Source organism: Salmo salar, chromosome ssa07, assembly GCF_905237065.1.
Source record: "Salmo salar chromosome ssa07, Ssal_v3.1, whole genome shotgun sequence".
In the NCBI taxonomy this organism is placed as follows: domain Eukaryota; kingdom Metazoa; phylum Chordata; class Actinopteri; order Salmoniformes; family Salmonidae; genus Salmo; species Salmo salar.
This window is the reverse complement of record NC_059448.1, coordinates 66730414-66752656: the sequence shown is the minus strand read 5'-3', so window position 1 is coordinate 66752656 and position 22243 is coordinate 66730414. Positions and strand designations below refer to the sequence as shown.

The window sequence follows — 22243 nt, the reverse complement described above, 5'->3', positions numbered from 1 at the left end:
TGTAGGGCTGTTGTGTTCATTATAATACAGTACTCTGTGTAGGGCTGTTGTGTTCATTATAATACAGTACTCTGTGTAGGGCTGTTGTGTTCATTATAATACAGTACTCTGTGTAGGGCTGTTGTGTTCATTATAATACAGTACTCTGTGTGGGGCTGTTGTGTTTATTATAATACAGTACTCTGTGTAGGGTTGTTGTGTTCATTATAAATGTCACGTCCTGACCAGCAGAGGGAGTAAGTGTATAAGTTTTGGTCAGGGCTTGGCAGAAGGAGTTGTGTTTTGCATGTTCTGTCTAGGTTGGGTTGTTCTATGTATAGTTAATTGGGGTGGACTTCCAATTGAAGGCAGGTGTGTGGTGTTGCCTTTGATTGGGATTCCTATATTAATTGGGTGTGTTTGTCTGTGTGTTGGTTCGTAATTGTTTGTGAGCACTGCGTTGATTGAGCCTGCTACACTGTCTAGTCGTGAGTACTGTTTATTGTTTTTTCCATGTGGATGCGTTTCTGAGTTTAAATAAAAGATGAGTATCCACATACCCGCTGCATTTTGGTCCTCCCTTCAACACCACGACGAAATCCGTGACAATAATACAGTACTCTGTGTGGGGCTGTTGTGTTCATTATAATACAGTACTCTGTGTGGGGCTGTTGTGTTCATTATAATACAGTACTCTGTGTAGGGCTGTTGTGTTCATTATAATACAGTACTCTGTGTAGGGCTGTTGTGTTCATTATAATGCAGTACTCTGTGTGGGGCTGTTGTGTTCATTATAATACAGTACTCTGTGGGGCTGTTGCGTTCATTATAATACAGTACTCTGTGTAGGGCTGTTGTGTTCATTATAATACAGTACTCTGTGTAGGGCTGTTGTGTTCATTATAATACAGTACTCTGTGTAGGGCTGTTGTGTTCATTATAATACAGTACCCTGTGTAGGGCTGTTGTGTTCATTATAATACAGTACTCTGTGTAGGGCTGTTGTGTTCATTATAATACAGTACTCTGTGTAGGGCTGTTGTGTTCATTATAATACAGTACTCTGTGTAGGGCTGTTGTGTTCATTATAATACAGTACTCTGTGTTGAAGGTTGTGTTCATTATAATACAGTACTCTGTGTAGGGCTGTTGTGTTCATTATAATACAGTACCCTGTGTAGGGCTGTTGTGTTCATTATAATACAGTACTCTGTGTTGAAGGTTGTGTTCATTATAATACAGTACTCTGTGTGGGGCTGTTGTGTTCGTCCCCAGGTATCCAGGTGAGCTGGACGCTCCTCTCTCTCTGGTCAGTCAGCTCCAGGTCTGTAGGGGGGTCTGGTTCCTCTGGAGAGGAAAACACAGTGTCAGTACCACTCACTACAACAACAAGGTCACCTGATGCTTTGGGGGTGGGAGTCAGCATGCCTTGTTTGATAAACGGAGTAAGTGAGCGTGAGTCCAAAATGAGCAGGATCCAACTCCAACCCAAAACACAATAGTCAGATGGACATAGTTACTACTATTACTAATAATACTCATCACACTACTGAATCAATCTAATGATACACCAGACACTTCAAACACACACAGACTGGTTCTCTCTGGTCACGGACGTCAATATGCCACTGCAGTAGCATCACAACAGAGCCATAGCATGCTAACAAAACGGACAGGACTGCTACAGTAAGGGTGAAGGTCAGCTCTCACACACTCAGGACTGAGGGAGAGGAGTGGATGAGGAATGATGATGATGATATGGCCAACAGGACTAGAGTTGTTTACCGTAGACAATAGCAGGAGTTGGAGTAGCCTCTGAGAGAGCAAGGACAGGAGTCAGATAGGAGTGAGAGGTTAGTGACAAAACACTGGTCTCAGAGAGAGGAAGAATAGGACTACACAGCAACAGGAAGGTTATGAAATACTGGTGTTACTATAGTCAATCATCAGTATTACAACACTCTAGTATTGGTTATGAAATACTACTGTTACTATAGTCAATCATCAATATTACAACACTCTAGTATTGGTTATGAAATACTAGTGTTACTATAGTCAATCATCAATATTACAACACTCTAGTATTGGTTATGAAATACTAGTGTTACTATAGTCAATCATCAATATTACAACACTCTAGTATTGGTTATGAAATACTAGTGTTACTATAGTCAATCATCAATATTACAACACTCTAGTATTGGTTATGAAATACTAGTGTTACTATAGTCAATCATCAATATAACTACACTGTAGTAGTACAACTCTGTGAGCATTAGATCAGACTACAAAGTATTGAAATAAAGATGTTAACAGACTATTCAGAACATGTACATGCGTGTCTACCACAGAGATGAAACATATCAAATGGTCATTAGAGTAACTAGAGGACATAGAATATAGGTAGCTGATAGAACGATGAAAGGATACAATGTGTTGTATATCCTAAGATAAGTTAGCTAAACATCATGTGAAGTATAAAGGTAAACCCACCAACGACGGTGAGCATGGCGCTAGCTGAGTCCTGGTCCAGGGTGGTGTTCATGACACAGGTGTAAGTTCCCTCGTCCTCCTCTGTCACGTCGTTGATGGTCAGACTGTCAGTGTCCACCAAGAACCTAACATAACACCACCACACACAGTCAGACAATCATGCTTACAGTAACCTCCTCATCCAATCATACATTTAACAAATACATGATTTTTTCAGGCTTTTGCTCCAGCCCTGCTGTAACACACCTAATGCAGGGGCCTGAGGAGGGCCTGAGGAGGGCCTGAGGAGCAGTTTGATTAGTAGAATGAGGTGTGTCAGAATCAGGGAGGACGTTATCTCTCCTGGACTAGGGTTGACCACCACTGGCCTATAGCAGACCCATATCTATAGAGAGAAGGTGTGTATAGAGGAGATGGTCTACAGTACCTCTCGTCGTCAGGCAGCTCTCCGTTGTCTTTGAGCCAGTTCATGGTGGGGATCAGGGTGGGGTCGTGTTTAACTTTACACTCAAACACTGCCTTCCTGTTCCTCTGGACCACCATGTACTCTGGCTGGGCCAGGATCCTCGTCGGCTCTGAAGGACAATACACACATATATGGTTACACTTCATATGAATACCCTCTTAATAACGCATTATAACATCTAGAACTACATTCATAATGCATTATAACATTTATAACTACATTCATAATGCATTATAAGTGTCTATAAATACATTCATAATGCATTATAAGTGTCTATAACTACATTCATAATGCATTATAAGTGTCTATAACTACATTCATAATGCATAATAAGTGCCCATAACTACATTCATAATGCATTATAAGTGTCCATAACTACATTCATAATGCATTATAAGTGTCTATAACTACATTCATAATGCATTATAAGTGTCTATAACTACATTCATAATGCACCATAAGCGCATTCATAACACCTTATGAGCTATGTGCATAATACACAATAATGCACAACACAGCCATAGGTGATAGATGGTCATAAACATCTATAACTACATTCATAAAGCATTATAACATCTATAAATACATCCATAAAGCATTATAAGTGTCTATAACTATATTCATAAGGCATTATAACATTTACAAATACATCTATAAAGCATTGTGTCTATAACTATATTCATAAAGCATTATAACATCTATAAATACATTCATAAAGCATTATAACATCTATACATGCATCCATAAAGCATTATAAGTGTCTATAACTATATTCATAAAGCATTATAACATCTATAAATACATCCATAAAGCATTATAACATTTATACATACATCCATAAAGCATTTCAACATCTATAAATACATTCATAATGCATTATAAGTGTCCATAACTACATTCATAAATCATTATAATCAGGTTATAAGCAGGCTTGTCTGACCTTTGACCTCCAGGTAGACATGGTTCTCCTTGGTTCCCAGGTTGTTGGAGGCTATACAGGTGTACTTGCCACTGTTCAGGGACTGGGCTACGTTGATCTCTAAGGTACCATTATTATGGATCACATATGGGTCTCTATTCAGGATACTGGTCTGGCTGTCCTTAAACCTGCAGAGGAAACACATTAGAACACTGGGTCCCTGTGAGACTTCATCAATGTAGTTATTCATCAGCTCAGTTCTTTAGGAGAAGATCATGTAGAACAGTTTGTGACTGTAGGACTTTACAGGACACTGTGTGATATTCATTTAGCAGCTCTCTGTTCACAATCACACTAGCCTCAGTGAACTCCATTAGGAAGTGCAGTGGTGTTACCAGAGTGGAGTAACCAGAGTGGAGTTAACAGAGAGGTGTTAACATTAACGTGTTAACAGAGTGGTGTTAACAGAGTGGTGTTAACAGAGCGGTGTTAACAGAGCGGTGTTAACAGAGCGGTGTTAACAGAGCGTTGTTAACAGAGTGGTGTTAACAGAGTGGTGTTAACAGAGTGGTGTTACCAGAGTGGTGTTACCAGAGTGGTGTTAACAGAGTGGTGTTAACAGAGCGTTGTTAACAGAGTGGTGTTAACAGAGTGGTGTTACCAGAGTGGTGTTAACAGAGTGGTGTTACCAGATATTTGTTAACAGAGTGGTGTTAACAGAGTGGTGTTAACAGAGTGGAGTTAACAGAGAGGTGTTAACAGAGTGGTGTTAACAGCGTGGTGTTAACAGAGTGTTGTTAACAGAGTGGTGTTAACAGAGTGGTGTTAACAGAGTGGTGTTAACAGAGCGTTGTTAACAGAGTGGTGTTAACAGAGTGGTGTTACCAGAGTGGTGTTAACAGAGTGGTGTTACCAGATAGGTGTTAACAGATAGGTGTTAACAGATAGGTGTTAACAGAGTGGTGTTAACAGAGTGGTGTTAACAGAGCGGTGTTAACAGATTTAACAGATAGGTGTTAACAGATAGGTGTTAACAGAGTGGTGTTAACAGAGTAGTGTTAACAGAGTGCCCTTTACAACATCCCTAAGGGGTGTCTCTTGTGAGAAAGGTTATTGAGATTGTGGAAAAGCTACTGGGCAACCACTGGAGACGTACTATACCTACTTTATAAGCAAGATGGCAAACTGACTGACTGGCTTGTGAGACTAGAGTCTGTCTGGCTGGCTGGCTTGTGAGACTAGAGTCTGGCTGGCTGGCTTGTGAGACTAGAATCTGACTGACTGGCTTGTGAGACTAGAGTCTGACTGACTGGCTTGTGAGACTAGAGTCTGTCTGGCTGGCTGGCTTGTGAGACTAGAGTCTGGCTGGCTGGCTGGCTTGCAAGACTTAGAGCCAGATGGACTAACCATGTGATGGTTGGTATGGGCGAGCCGAACGAGGCACAGTCCAGGAAGGCAGGATTGTTGGTGATGACCTGGTACACATTGTTGGGGGAGTCAGCACCCTTGGTGCTTCGGCTGAAAACAGAAACAAATAATATTGATAATGATTACTATACCATAACGTGACATGAGAATGATGCAGCGAACACAAAATGCTCTCATTGGCCAAAACAATGTTCAAGAGTTGTAAAGCTCAAGAGTTTAGAGTTTTTATTTGTTTATTGACTTAATATTCTGATTCTAAAAGGCAGATTCAATGGTTGTGTTTCCAGTAACTCACCAAGCACATTGACAAAAGCATTAGCCAGCAGGTAGCCAAACTCATTGGAGGCGTTGCACTGGTAGACAGCGCTGGAGCCAGTCTGGACGTCGCTCAGAATCACTGTGTCGTCCTCCACCTTCCGACTCATGTCCTTTGGAGAGTCTATCAAGGGATCACAGGCTAGATATACAGTATGTCACACATTCAATCCTCTGCTCACTCTTCCTCCTGCACATCTGGATGTTCATACTCACTTGAGAGATAACATCATATAGATGTGTGCTCTGGCCACATAGGGGATGAATCCTAATTTGATTGGATACTCTACTTGCGCGCAGCACCATATTTTGTGCAAATCCCTCATTGACATCAATGAATGATTTATGCAATAGGATATGAGCTCTGCAGCTGTTCTACCTATTTAAGTGAAACACACGGACTATAAATCTCTCTGGATAAGAGCGTTTGCTAAATTACTAAAATGTAAATGTACGCTTCAGTGTGCATTTCTCCAGTTAGGATTCGTTCCATTGAGCCTCTGTCTGGGGTGGAAGTGTACTAGACTCACCTTCGACGGGGACTCCGTTGACGGACCAGGCGATTTGGGGCTTGGGGTCTCCACTGACCCTGCAGGTAAGGATGCCCGTCTCCTTCGGGGCCAGGATCAGGTTCCTGGGGGCACTGATCCAGAACGGAGCCGCTGGGGGGAAGGGGGGGTGAAAGATAGTCAGAGAAAGAGAGAGAGAGGGACAGACCTGTAGAATACCCCTTTTAAAATCGGTAACACTGTAAAGGTACTAGTGTTAGGAACATTACTGTTACGGTAACACTGTAAAGGTGCTAGTGTTAGGAACATTACTGTTACGGTAACACTGTAAAGGTACTAGTGTTAGGAACATTACTGTTACGGTAACACTGTAAAGGTGCTAGTGTTAGGAACATTACTGTTACGGTAAGACTGTAAAGGTACTAGTGTTAGGAACATTTCTGTTACGGTAACACTGTAAAGGTACTAGTGTTAGGAACATTACTGTTACGGTAACACTGTAAAGGTACTAGTGTTAGGAACATTACTGTTACGGTAACACTGTAAAGGTACTAGTGTTAGGAACATTACTGTTACGGTAACACTGTAAAGGTACTAGTGTTAGGAACATTACTGTTACGGTAACACTGTAAAGGTACTAGTGTTAGGAACATTACTGTTACGGTAACACTGTAAAGGTACTAGTGGTAGGAACATTACTGTTACGGTAACACTGTAAAGGTACTAGTGTTAGGAACATTACTGTTACGGTAACACTGTAAAGGTACTAGTGTTAGGAACATTACTGTTACGGTAACACTGTAAAGGTACTAGTGTTAGGAACATTACTGTTACGGTAACACTGTAAAGGTATTAGTGTTAGGAACATTACTCTTACGGTAACACTGTAAAGGTACTAGTGTTAGGAACATTACTGTTACGGTAACACTGTAAAGGTACTAGTGTTAGGAACATTACTGTTACGGTAACACTGTAAAGGTACTAGTGTTAGGAACATTTCTCCACAAATTCCCTCTAGCCCAAACTCTTCGTTGTGTCACAGACCTTTGACGTTGACTTTGATGGTGTGATGGGCGGAACCTAGGCTGTTCTTGGCCGTGCAGCGGTAGTCCCCGGCGTCCGCCTCCATCACATCTGCGATCTTCAACGTCTTCTGGAAGTTGTGGAAGGACATCCGGCTGCTAGGAAGATCGCCACTCTCCTTATACCAGGACACCTCCGGAGTCGGGCTAGCAGAAACAACATCAACAAAATAAATCACTTACCAATATCTGTGTATTGTCCACAGTCCAAGAACAGACAGACAGCTAGTCAAATGTTGTCTAGGTAACCAGCCTGATTTTGCAATACCAAACATGTTGTTGTCTTGACAAGGCAACAAAGTAGTATTGCTGAATGTCACATACAAAGATTAAACAAATCAACCTGCCCTTGTGCAAAAACAGAAGTAAAAACCTTGTGCCCAGCAGTCTTGTTCATGCAGTGTTGTGGGCGTACTTACAGTCCTTCAGCGATACACTCTAGCTCCAGAACCCCTCCCCTCAGGGCCATCTGGGTGCTGCTCCGCCCCAGAGGAGCCATGAAGCTGGGTCGCCGCTCCCCCGATGGACTGTCTGGAGAACAGGACAGGAAACACAATCATCTCACCACCAGAACCACACCCTCTTATACCCTGTTCACACTACTGAGCCAATCCGAGCTGAGCCAAGCTAAATAGTACTTCACTGACCTGGGTGGTGGGTAAATATAGTTGCTGAATTGTGGAAAGGCTATAACTGTCTGTAGCTAGCTGTGACCATTCAGTTCGTAGAGCCAGTAGTCCAGCACCAGCGGCATATAGACTATTAAAGGATAGTAGTAATATCCCGTGCTGTTATGGACTGTGATAGTGGATATATAATGAGTTAACTGTAGCCAGGCAGGCCCTACGTTGGCCCTTTCACAGGCTGCTTCCCAAATGGCTCCCTTTTCCCCATAGTGCACTATATAGGACCACTGGTCTAAAGTAGACACACAACACCTGGAGAGTCAGGCCGTCCAGTCGTCAATCTGTTGCCATGACAACCAAGGGATCTAGGATCTCTCACTTAGTATCCTTCCTCGATATAATCATATGACAGATTTTAGCCTCATGCTAGCTACGGCTGCTATGATTCTGACATGTTTAGCCCTAAGCAAGCCCTTACTGAAAGGTCTTGGTAAATCTCTTACGGGTCATTTTACAATGAGACTAGATTGAGTGAGTAGAGCTGGGGGGAATGTGTGGTATACAGCACATTGACGTGAACCGCTGATTGGATGGACAGAACACAGATTGTGTTTAATGATCTTTCCATGCATGCCTTTTTCAGGGTCAGAGACTTACATTAAAAGAACATGGAAAGATCTAGATGAGAGAGGGAGAAAATACTGTATACGGCTCAGACAAGAGTTTCATCATACTAGTCCTGTATGCTGTGTGCTTCACTTTGGATTTCATCATCTAACTATTGGGTTATGTGTTGAATTTAAACTAGGAGGAGCATCCTTTTTACTATGAATAATGCTAAACTAATGAGAAGCTTATGGTTAACGTTAGTAGATGAATGCCCATTGGTTAACATTAGTAGATGAATACCATTGGTTTGGAAGGAATATCCATCCAAAGAAAGGAACATCCATTGCAGTAAAGAAAATGGATTTGATTGGTTGCTTTTTCTTGATGGGTTTCCTACAAATGAATCCACCTTTTAGGCATTTGGTTTTCCAAGTGAGAAGGTAAGCTAAGTTAACACAGTACAGGGTAAAGGGAGAGGGTTTGGTTATGGAATGTAATTAACATTGTTTGATGTTATTTTGTTATATTATGTTATCAATGTTAATTTAGTCACACTGGATGAGGTTGGGAGTAGATGATCAGGTCAGGTATATTCCAGGTAGGTTATACTACAGGTGTTGGAGTCAGGTTGGTCAGGTATATTCCAGGTAGGTTATACTACAGGTGTTGGAGTCAGGTGGGTCAGGTATATTCCAGGTAGGTTATACTACAGGTGTTGGAGTTAGGTGGGTCAGGTATATTCCAGGTAGGTTATACTACAGGTGTTGGAGTTAGGTGGGTCAGGTATATTCCAGGTAGGTTATACTACAGGTGTTGGAGTCAGGTTGGTCAGGTATATTCCAGGTAGGTTATACTACAGGTGTTGGAGTCAGGTGGGTCAGGTATATTCCAGGTAGGTTATACTACAGGTGTTGGAGTCAGGTTGGTCAGGTATATTCCAGGTAGGTTATACTACAGGTGTTGGAGTCAGGTGGGTCAGGTATATTCCAGGTAGGTTATACTACAGGTGTTGGAGTCAGGTGGGTCAGGTATATTCCAGGTAGGTTATACTACAGGTGTTGGAGTCAGGTGGGTCAGGTATACTCCAGGTAGGTTATACTACAGGTGTTGGAGTCAGGTGGGTCAGGTATATTCCAGGTAGGTTATACTACATGTGTTGGAGTCAGGTATATTCCAGGTAGGTTATACTACAGGTGTTGGAGGCAGGTGGGTCAGGTATATTCCAGGTAGGTTATACTACAGGTGTTGGAGTCAGGTGGGTCAGATATATTCCAGGTAGGTTATACTACAGGTGTTGGAGTCAGGTGGGTCAGGTATATTCCAGGTAGGTTATACTACAGGTGTTGGAGTCAGGTGGGTCAGGTATATGCCAGGTAGGTTATACTACAGGTGTTGGAGTCAGGTGGGTCAGGTATATTCCAGGTAGGTTATACTACAGGTGTTGGAGGCAGGTGGGTCAGGTATATTCCAGGTAGGTTATACTACAGGTGTTGGAGTTAGGTGGGTCAGGTATATTCCAGGTAGGTTATACTACAGGTGTTGGAGTCAGGTGGGTCAGGTATATTCCAGGTAGGTTATACTACAGGTGTTGGAGTCAGGTGGGTCAGGTATATTCCAGGTAGGTTAGAATAAAAGGAGGAGTTGGGATGGGGCTGGGTTCACTTTGGGGTAAGGGGGTAAACCAGCACTCACCAACAAATAAATTGTTCGTATAATTGTACATAGCTGCCACAGTTTCATTGATTGCATCCACTGTAAAAATCAATCAGAACATCATGAGCATGCAGTACTACATAGACATCTACAGGGAACAACCATGGGGAGATTCAGTTTAGAGAAAGGGATATCATCAAACAAATATCATCAAACAACAGCAACATGAAAGGACAGTTAAAAAATCCCTCACACATTCCAATGATGAGTATTACAAAATATTCTAGAAGATTGTCACTATATTAAAATATTGCAAAACAAGGCAATGTGAAGATGCACAGAAACATGTAAACATACAATGACAAAATGTCAAGGTGTCCGCTAACACTCAGATAGGACCAGACAACTCAGGGAAGGGAGGACCCAGGGACAGCCCAGGACAAAGACCGTCTTGCCCAAATTTGCTCCCTTCGCCTTGGCCCTAACCCTTGTTTACAGATCTGAAGGGTATCGATAGGTATAAACAGTGTAGAGGTGGAGCTTCCACCTTACAGATCAGCAAACATCTAAGGTTTAGGAACCCACTGGGACTGGTTAAAAGCCTCTGTGCTGAGTGGGATGGACACTTACTGTCCAGGACTTTGACAGTGATGGGTTGTTTCTGCTGGATGGTCTGTGTGTGGGGGAAGCGGGCGTAACAGATGTAGTCGTTCCTGGTGTCGTCCAATAGGACGTTAGAGAAGTACAGGTCTCCGTTTAACGCCTGGGACACACGCGTGTTCTGAGGCAGGCGCTGGAAGTCTACGGGGGGGGAGAGAAGAGGAAGAGATGATGTAGCACATGAAATATTTTACACATGATGACTGTATACAATTACACTAAATATTGATGCTTACTAACAACTAAAAACAGACCCTATATAATCTCAGAACACATTGTATTGCACAGTCCGGCAATATGACTTCTAGAATTGGAGTTTACAGCATACTGTCTGGATGTAAGCCAACACACAACACTGATGTAGAAATGTATGAAACCCCTTGAAGACTTACTGTTGTCCATCCAGAAGATGATGGGAGGGGGCAGGCCTGCAGGGGGTCGACACTGCAGCACCAGAGACACTCCCACCTGTACCATGATTGCCTCTTTCCTCTCCTTCGACCACAAGGGGGACCCTGTGTCACACAAACAGACATCATACAGACAGCCGTGAGGTAGGGGCCCTGTGTAAAATGTACAACAGGGAAAATTGGAGGTAGGGGCCCTGTTTAAAATGTTCAACAGGGAGGTAGGGGCCCTGTTTAAAATGTTCAACAGGGAGGTAGGGGCCCTGTACAACAGGGAGTTAGGGGCCCTGTTTAAAATGTTCAACAGGGATGTAGGGGCCCTGTACAACAGGGGAGTTAGGGGCCCTGTTTAAAATGTTCAACAGGGAGGTAGGGGCCCTGTACAACAGGGGAGTTAGGGGCCCTGTTTAAATGTACAACAGGGAGGTAGGGGCCCTGTTTAAAATGTTCAACAGGGAGGTAGGGGCCCTGTTTAAAATGTTCAACAGGGGAGGTAGGGGCCCTGTTTAAAATGTACAACAGGGAGGTAGGGGCCCTGTTTAAAATGTACAACAGGGAGGTAGGGGCCCTGTTTAAAATGTTCTACAGGGAGGTAGGGGCCCTGTTTAAAATGTTCTACAGGGAGGTAGGGGCCCTGTTTAAAATGTTCTACAGGGAGGTAGGGGCCCTGTTTAAAATGTTCAACAGGGAGGTAGGGGCCCTGTTTAAAATGTTCTACAGGGAGGTAGGGGCCCTGTTTAAAATGTTCTACAGGGAGGTAGGGGCCCTGTTTAAAATGTACAACAGGGAGGTAGGGGCCCTGTTTAAAATGTTCTACAGGGAGGTAGGGGCCCTGTTTAAAATGTACAACAGGGAGGTAGGGGCCCTGTTTAAAATGTACAACAGGGAGGTAGGGGCCCTGTTTAAAATGTTCAACAGGGAGGTAGGGGCCCTGTTTAAAATGTACAACAGGGAGGTAGGGGCCCTGTTTAAAATGTTCTACAGGGAGGTAGGGGCCCTGTTTAAAATGTACAACAGGGAGCTAGGGGCCCTGTTTAAAATGTACAACAGGGAGGTAGGGGCCCTGTTTAAAATGTTCTACAGGGAGGTAGGGGCCCTGTTTAAAATGTTCTACAGGGAGGTAGGGGCCCTGTTTAAAATGTTCTACAGGGAGGTAGGGGCCCTGTTTAAAATGTTCTACAGGGAGGTAGGGGCCCTGTTTAAAATGTTCTACAGGGAGGTAGGGGCCCTGTTTAAAATGTTCTACAGGGGAGGTAGGGGCCCTGTTTAAAATGTACAACAGGGAGGTAGGGGCCCTGTTTAAAATGTTCTACAGGGAGGTAGGGGCCCTGTTTAAAATGTTCTACAGGGAGGTAGGGGCCCTGTTTAAAATGTACAACAGTGAGTTATGTCTTTAAAATATCAGAATGGTTAACTATAATCTGTAAAGACATTGAAAATATCTGCTGATTGTAATACTTGTTCAATACAGATTCATCATTCCTTCAGGGAGAGTTTACAAAGTGGATAGGTTTGTTATGGCTGGAATCCCAGGGTAAAAGAGTTGTACTAAGGTTGGCTAAGGTTAAAAACAGGCTAAGGTTAAAGACAGGCTCAGGTTAAAGACAGATTAAGGTTAAAAACAGGCTATGGTTAAAGACAGGCTAAGGTTAAAAACAGGCTAAGGTTAAAAACAGGCTAAGGTTAAAAACAGGCTAAGGTTAAAGACAGGCTCAGGGTAAAGACAGGCTAAGGTTAAAGACAGGCTAAGGTTAAAGACAGGCTAAGGTTAAAGACAGGCTAAGGTTAAAGACAGGCTCTGGGTAAAGACAGGCTCAGGGTAAAGACAGGCTCAGGGTAAAGACAGGCTAAGGTTAAAGACAGGCTAAGGTTAAAGACAGGCTCAGGTTAAAGACAGGCTCAGGGTAAAGACAGGCTAAGGTTAAAGACAGGCTAAGGTTAAAGACAGGCTCTGGGTAAAGACAGGCTCAGGGTAAAGACAGGCTCAGGGTAAAGACAGGCTAAGGTTAAAGACAGGCTAAGGTTAAAGACAGGCTCAGGTTAAAGACAGGCTCAGGGTAAAGACAGGCTCAGTAACAGTTGGAAATAACGGTTCTTACTCGACTGTCTGATGACGATGTTGTTGGAAACTGCAGTCCCGTGCTCGTTGCGTGCGGTACACTGGTATATCCCCTCGTAGGCCTCAGCCTTCTCCCCACTGATGTCTATGACCAGCGTCCCTGAGCTCGGCTTCATCAACACCTTAGAGTCCTTCTCCACGTCAAAATGTGTCCCATTCCGTGTCCAGGAAAAGCTGGATGAAACATAAGGGGTTAAAGTAGGCTAGAGTAGAGTAGAGTAGAGTAGAGTAGAGTAGAGTAGAGTAGAGTACAGTACAGTACAGCACAGTACAGTACAGTACAGTAGAAAATGTAATTGACACTACATGGAATAGGGCTGAATAACAATGACTAGTCATTGGGAATCATGTGATTCATTTGGAAACCTCCTCTTGAGGGTCAGTACTGTAGGTGGTGTATCTAATAGTTTAGAAACCTCCTCTTGAGGGTCAGTACTGTAGGTGGTGTATCTAATGGTTTAGAAACCTCCTCTTGAGGGTCAGTACTGTAGGTGGTGTATCTAATGGTGATCTCTTGAGGGTCAGTACTGTAGGTGATGTATCTAATAGTTTAGAAACCTCCTCTTGAGAACTGAGGGAGGATAGAACCCCTCTTGAGGGTCAGTACTGTAGGTGGTGTATCTAATGGTTTAGAAACCTCCTCTTGAGGGTAGATGGTTTAGAAACCTCCTCTTGAGGGTCAGTACTGTAGGTGATGTATCTAATAGTTTAGAAACCTCCTCTTGAGGGTCAGTACTGTAGGTGGTGTATCTAATGGTTTAGAAACCTCCTCTTGAGGGTCAGTACTGTAGGTGGTGATGTATCTAATAGTTTAGAAACCTCCTCTTGAGGGTCAGTACTGTAGGTGGTGTATCTAATGGTTTAGAAACCTCCTCTAGAGGGTCAGTACTGTAGGTGTGTCACAGCTGTCTTCAGAAATGGACCAAGGCGCAGCAGGAATGTGGATACTCATATTTTAATTCAAAAAAGGAGTAAAGCATCCACCGGACAAAAACAATAGACGACAGCAACAGTCTTGCAGGCACACAAAACGCAATGCAAGAACAACTACCCACAACCCCAAAGAAAAACACACACTACTATATAGGACTCCCAATCAAAGGCAACTCAACACACCTGCCTTCAATTGGGAGTCCAATCACCAACACAACACTTAACACACAAAACCCTGCCACATCCTGACCAAAACTAATCCAATTGCTCCCTCTGCTGGTCAGGACGTGACAAGGTGGTGTATCTAATGGTTTAGAAACCTCCTCTTGAGGGTCAGTACTGTAGGTGGTGTATCTAATAGTTTAGAAACCTCCTCTTGAGGGTCAGTACTGTAGGTGGTGATGTATCTAATAGTTTAGAAACCTCCTCTTGAGGGTCAGTACTGTAGGTGGTGTATCTAATGGTTTAGAAACCTCCTCTTGAGGGTCAGTACTGTAGGTGGTGTATCTAATGGTTTAGAAACCTCCTCTTGAGGGTCAGTACTGTAGGTGATGTATCTAATAGTTTAGAAACCTCCTCTTGAGGGTCAGTACTGTAGGTGGTGATGTATCTAATGGTTTAGAAACCTCCTCTTGAGGGTCAGTACTGTAGGTGGTGTATCTAATGGTTTAGAAACCTCCTCTAGAGGGTCAGTACTGTAGGTGTGTCACAGCTGTCTTCAGAAATGGACCAAGGCGCAGCAGGAATGTGGATACTCATATTTTAATTCAAAAAAGGAGTAAAGCATCCACCGGACAAAAACAATAGACGACAGCAACAGTCTTGCAGGCACACAAAACGCAATGCAAGAACAACTACCCACAACCCCAAAGAAAAACACACACTACTATATAGGACTCCCAATCAAAGGCAACTCAACACACCTGCCTTCAATTGGGAGTCCAATCACCAACACAACACTTAACACACAAAACCCTGCCACATCCTGACCAAAACTAATCCAATTGCTCCCTCTGCTGGTCAGGACGTGACAAGGTGGTGTATCTAATGGTTTAGAAACCTCCTCTTGAGGGTCAGTACTGTAGGTGGTGTATCTAATGGTTTAGAAACCTCCTCTTGAGGGTCAGTACTGTAGGTGGTGATGTATCTAATAGTTTAGAAACCTCCTCTTGAGGGTCAGTACTGTAGGTGGTGATGTATCTAATAGTTTAGAAACCTCCTCTTGAGGGTCAGTACTGTAGGTGGTGATGTATCTAATAGTTTAGAAACCTCCTCTTGAGGGTCAGTACTGTAGGTGGTGATGTATCTAATGGTTTAGAAACCTCCTCTTGAGGGTCAGTACTGTAGGTGGTGTATCTAATGGTTTAGAAACCTCCTCTTGAGGGTCAGTACTGTAGGTGGTGATGTATCTAATAGTTTAGAAACCTCCTCTTGAGGGTCAGTACTGTAGGTGGTGTATCTAATAGTTTAGAAACCTCCTCTTGAGGGTCAGTACTGTAGGTGGTGTATCTAATGGTTTAGAAACCTCCTCTTGAGGGTCAGTACTGTAGGTGGTGTATCTAATGGTTTAGAAACCTCCTCTTGAGGGTCAGTACTGTAGGTGGTGATGTATCTAATGGTTTAGAAACCTCCTCTTGAGGGTCAGTACTGTAGGTGGTGTATCTAATGGTTTAGAAACCTCCTCTTGAGGGTCAGTACTGTAGGTGGTGGTGTGTCTAATGGTGTATCTGTAACCTTAAAGGGTTCTCCTATGGGGACAGCCAAATAACCCTTTTTGATTCAAGATACCACCTTTTATTTCTAAGAGTGTAGAGACCCTCAAGAGGGAGTTTCTACTTAACTGTAGGTAGTTAGGCGCAGTCAGGTGTCACAGTCAAGTGTTACTAAAGCGATGGACGATGGGTCTCTATGGTAATGGTCTCCATGGGGATTTATTCACACAGCATTCCACTCACCTGGGATGCGGCTTCCCTTTGGCCTCACAGTAGATGAGGATGTTCTCCCGAGGGTCGATGATGAAATCCTTAGGTGATTGGTGGGTTATAGTGGGAGGCTGTGGTACTGGAGGAGAGGGGTAAGAGGAGTGTTAAACAGAGGTAAATCTATACACACTTCACTCCACAATGTACACACACACACACACAGTGAGAGAGAGACACACACACTCACAAACACACACATATGCACACACACACACTCACTCAGAGAGAGAAGCAGACGCAACACGTTAGCAACACGTTAGCAACACGTTAGCAACACGTTAGCAACACGTTAGCCAGCATTAAATCAAATGGAAGGAAAAGTAAAGAGCATGCACTCAGCAGGATAAGATGCAGCAAACACTTCCTGTAGCGATCAACCACAGCACATTGTCTAGTGGACTACTAGACAACTAGAGAACATGCTACATGTATATCATCACTTCATCTTATTATTCCTATGGATGATAATTGTATTCCCATTCAATTAAATGGTTCAAACATCAGTAACAAACATGAAATCACAAACCTCAATAAAAAGCTTGTTTGTAAACACAGGGGCCAAAATAGCTGCATGCAAATTTAGCAACGTCACTCCAATCCCCACAACAGTAAGATCTCCACACTCCATCACTCCACAGCACATCTCACAGCAGAGTCAGAGTCATGGACCCATCACTTACATCCTTCCAGAACCTTAGCTTTTTGTCCCCCATGAATGGTCATAAAAACGTTGCGGAAGGTGAGGAAAGCTAAGTATTAGTCAACAGGCAGATAAAGATAATGTGGGTAATGTCTGAGTGCCAAATGACAGCCTATTCCCTATATACTGTAGTGCACTACTTTTGACCAGCGTGCATAGGGCTCTGGTCAGAAGTAGTGCACTATAAAGGGATTAGGGTGCCATTTGGGATGCATACAATGTGGCAAGACAGTACTAGAGGATTCCTCTCCACTGTGGTTGAACTAAATCATCATGTGAGATCTGTCCCAACATGCATATCATGTCACCATACAGTGTTGTTGAGATGCAAGTCACTGGACGGGAGCTACTGTATCTATGGTAAATTGACTGGATGCTTCCAAACCCTCTATATACTAACTTGTAACCAGTAATGTCATGAAATCTGAAAACAAATAATTCCAGTAACAAAATAATACAGTACCCATTCAATATTGTGATCTACAGTCACCATATCCTGCTGTACTTACGGTCAAGAGGCACTTCTAAGGCTGTGGTCATGCGACCAAGGAATATCACCAGCAAAGCACCGCTGCTCAGCACCCATTTCCACTTCCTGTCCATGGTCCAGCGTGTCACGTTAAAAGTCTTCCCCCCTGGTCAGAGCTCTCCACAATCAGGACTACGTGAGGGACAAGCAGGGTATCCACCACCCCAGCCAGTCAGCTGAGAGAGAGAGAGAGAGAGAGAGAGAGAGAGAGAGAGAGAGAAAGAGAGAGAGAGAGAAAGAGAGAGAGAGAAAGAGAGAGAGAGAAGAGAGAGAAAGAGAGAGAGAGAAAGAGAGACAGACAGACAGACAGACAGACAGACAGACAGACAGACAGACAGACAGACAGACAGACAGACAGACAGACAGACAGACAGACAGACAGACAGACAGACAGACAGACAGACAGACAGACAGACAGACAGACAGAACAGAGAGTTTTGTTCATTAGGATCTACCTTAGATACTGCCCATGCAGCAGTGCAGTAAGAACTACTTAAGAAATTACATTAATGCAAAGTGAAATTGATGTACACCATTAGATTATCTTAACACGTCAATTCAACAAAGAACTTCAAACAATCACAAAACAGAAAACCGCCAAGGGCACCTAAGTCGTCAAAGGATACCTATGAACACTACAGTGTACAGCAGGTCTCAGTGCTCCAGCAAGGATTGGAACTGGACTGGCAGTAGTGTGTTTGGCTGTAACCACAGACCACAGGTGAGAAGTGTTCACCGGACATGGTACATTGTCCCAGACCTGAGTTTTCAACCCTCTCTCTCCCTTTCCCTCTCTCTCTCCCTTTCCATCTCCCTCTCTCTCTCCCTTTCCCTTTCTCTCTCCCTCCCCCTCTCTCTCCCTCTCCCCCTCTCTCTTCCTCTCTCTCTCCCTCTCCCTTTCCCTCTCTCTCCCTTTCCCTCTCTCTCTCCCTTTCCCTCTCTCTCCCTTTCCCTCTCCCTCTCTCTCTCCCTTTCCCTCTCCCTCTCCCCCTCTCTATCCCTCTCTCTCAAATCTCTGTCTCCCTCTCTACCACACCTGCTGTTTCGACCTCTGAATGCTCAGCTATGAAAAGCTAACTGACATTTACTCTTGAGGTGCTGACCTGTTGAACCCTCGACAACCACTGTGATTATTATTTGACCCTGCTGGTCATCTATGAATGTTTGAACATCTTGGCCATGTACTGTTATAATCTCTACCCGGCACAGCCAGAAGAGGACTGGCCACTCCTCAGAGCCTGGTTACTCTCTAGGTTTCTTCCTAGGTTCCAGCCTTTCTAGGGAGTTTTTCCTAGCCACCGTGCTTCTACATCTGCATTGCTTGCTGTTTGGGGTTTTAGGCTGGGTTTCTGTATAAGTACTTTGTGACATCTGCTGATGTAAAAAAGGCTTTATAAATAAGTGGGATTGATTGATTGCTTAACCGTGACAATCACAGAACAGCCGCAGTAGGGTAGAAAGCACCGCTGTCAGCCATAAGGATCCTATTACACATGAAGGGACGGCGACATGGACACACTTCTGTTGTCAACAACAAAAGAGGTTAGAAGACACTGAATGTGTTAGTATCAGTAATAGTCTCTAAAAAACTGCACCACAGGGAATAGACAGGAAACATGTATCTGGCTACATTCACTTTAATCCATTCATTCTAATGGCTAATATTAGCTAGTATCAACAGGCTAGCTATGGTAATGTAGGAATACAATGACCCATGTAGTCTATAATTCACATTGTGTGTGATTCACATTGACATTGTGTGTGATTCACATTGATTCACATTGGCATTGTTCACAGTGGAGAGAGGGACATGTCCAAGGCTGAGCTGTTGAGGAAGAATCACAGTGGAGAGAGGGACATGTCCAAGGCTGAGCTGTTGAGGAAGAATCACAGTGGACAGAGGGACATGTCCAAGGCTGAGCTGTTGAGGAAGAATCACAGTGGACAGAGGGACATGTCCAAGGCTGAGCTGTTGAGGAAGAATCACAGTGGACAGAGGGACCTGTCCAAGGCTGAGCTATTGAGGAAGAATCACAGTGGACAGAGGTACTTGTCCAAGGCTGAGCTGTTGAGGAAGAATCACAGTGGACAGAGGTACTTGTCCAAGGCTGAGCTGTTGAGGAAGAATCACATTGGACAGAGAGACCTGTCCAAGGCTGAGCTGTTGAGGAAGAATCACAGTGGACAGAGTGACCTGTCCAAGGCTGAGCTGTTGAGGAAGAATCACAGTGGACAGAGTGACCTGTCCAAGGCTGAGCTGTTGAGGAAGAATCTCAGTGGACAGAGTGACCTGTCCAAGGCTGAGCTGTTGAGGAAGAATCACAGTGGACAGAGTAACCTGTCCAAGGCTGAGCTGTTGAGGAAGAATCATCACAGTGGACAGAGTGACCTGTCCAAGGCTGAGCTCTTGAGAAAGAAACTCAGTGGACAGAGGGACCTGTCCAAGGCTGAGCTGTTAAGGAAGAATAGTGTAACTGTAGGGAGATGGTATTCTCTATTCTAGCTCGTGTCAGCACACCAGGCCTGGTTGGCTGGAGAGGAGAGGAGAAGAGAAGAATAGGACAAGAGAGGAGAGGAGAGGAGAGGAGAGGAGAGGAGAGGAGAGGAGAGGAGAGGAGAGGAGAGGAGAGGAGAGGAGAGGAGAGGAGAGGAGAGGAGAGGAGAGGAGAGGAGAGGAGAGGAGAGGAGAGGAGAGGAGTTGTTACGAAAGTTGAATCAGTAAGGCTGGTCTGAATGGATCGTCACTTCATTCATCTGGTAAACTCTATAATTCACATCACTTCCTATCTCGCTCACCTTCATAACATGTATTTAATTTATATAGTAGTGGTTTTAATGACACCTCACAATCATAGCAGGTATTGGTATGGAGTGTTAATAATGTTACCTCGTCAGGATAGCAGGTATTGGTATGGAGTGTTAATAATGTTACCTCGTCAGGATAGCAGGTATTGGTATGGAGTGTTAATAATGTTACCTCATCAGGATAGCTGGTATTGGTATGGAGTGTTAATAATGTTACCTCGTCAGGATAGCAGGTACTGGTATGGAGTATTAATAATGTTACCTCATCAGGATAGCAGGTACTGGTATGGAGTATTAATAATGTTACCTCATCAGGATAGCAGGTACTGGTATGGAGTGTTAATAATGTTACCTCATCAGGATAGCAGGTACTGGTATGGAGTGTTAATAATGTCATCAGGATAGCATCACGTCTCTCCTCCTCTTTACCATTAGTAAGTGTGTGGAATATCATTCACCTCTTAATTTCAGCCAATGAACATGGCACACTAACGCAATTCCACCACGCTTCCTGGTTAACCTAAGGGATCACTCGTGAAATAATCACTTCCCTTTCGGTCAACCAATGGGCATAAATCTAGGGGAGCATTTATGTCGAATCACCCCTTGTTTCTGACTTTTGCAGCAATAGTCTTCCAACGACATTCCACCACATTTTGAGCAAATATACAATACTTCATACCATACCAATAAAACCCTTTTAAATGAAAAAACACAACATTCATACTAGTCAGATGTCAACTTCTGGAACAAATGACACCCAGCACACCCACAGTGCCATGGCAACTGATGGTTGCCATAGATATGGTATGCATTGCCCCCTCAGGAGGGGAGAACTTGAAATGTCTCAAGGCAGAAAGAAAAACAACAACAAACTCACTGCCAAAGAATGAGCCTGCCAATCAAATGCCCGGAGATGGAAGAGCCTGCCAATCAAACGCCCGGAGATGGAAGAGCCTGCCAATCAAATGCCCGGAGATGGAAGAGCCTGCCAATCAAACGCCCGGAGATGGAAGAGCCTGCCAATCAAATGCCCGGAGATGGAAGAGCCTGCCAATCAAATGCCCGGAGATGGAAGAGCCTGCCAATCAAACGCCCGGAGATGGAAGAGCCTGCCAATCAAATGCCCGGAGATGGAAGAGCCTGCCAATCAAATGCCCGGAGATGGAAGAGCCTGCCAATCAAACGCCCGGAGATGGTAGAGCCTGCCAATCAAATGCCCGGAGATGGAAGAGCCTACCAATCAAACACCCGGAGATGGAAGAGCCTGCCAATCAAATGCCTGGAGATGAAAGAGCCTGCCAATCAAATGCCCGGAGATGGAAGAGCCTGCTAATCAAATGCCCGGAGATGGAAGAGCCTGCCAATCAAATGCCCGGAGATGGAAGAGCCTGCCAATCAAATGCCCGGAGATGGAAGAGCCTGCCAATCAAATGCCCGGAGATGGAAGAGCCTGCCAATCAAATGCCCGGAGATGGAAGAGCCTGCCAATCAAACGCCCGAAGATGGAAGAGCCTGTGAATCAAACGCTTGGAGATGGAAGGGCCTGCCAATCAAACGCATGGAGGTGGAAGAGCCTGCCAATCAAACACCCGGAGATGGAAGAGCCTGTGAATCAAACGCTTGGAGATGGAAGGGCCTGCCAATCAAACGCATGGAGGTGGAAGAGCCTGCCAATCAAACACTCGGAGATGGAATAGCCTGTGAATCAAACGCTTGGAGATGGAATAGCCTGCCAATCAAACGCATGGAGATGGAAGAGCCTGCCAATAAAACGCCCAGAGATGGAAGAGCCTGCCAATAAAACGCCCAGAGATAGAAGAGCCTGCCAATCAAACGCCCAGAGATAGAAGAGCCTGCCAATCAAACGCTCGGAGATGGAAGAGCCTGCCAATAAAACTCCCAGAGATGGAAGAGCCTGCCAATCAAACGCCCGAAGATGGAATAGCCTGTGAATCAAACGCTCGGAGATGGAAGGGCCTGCCAATCAAACGCCCAGAGATAGAAGAGCCTGCCAATCAAACGCCCA

The 22243-nt window shown here is 44.2% G+C and overlaps 1 pseudogene; it reads right to left on the bottom strand.

Annotated features, from left to right (window-relative positions):
• Positions 1 to 22243, bottom strand: part of LOC106598423 (neuronal cell adhesion molecule-like) — a 172454-nt pseudogene that overhangs the window by 19157 nt on the left and 131054 nt on the right.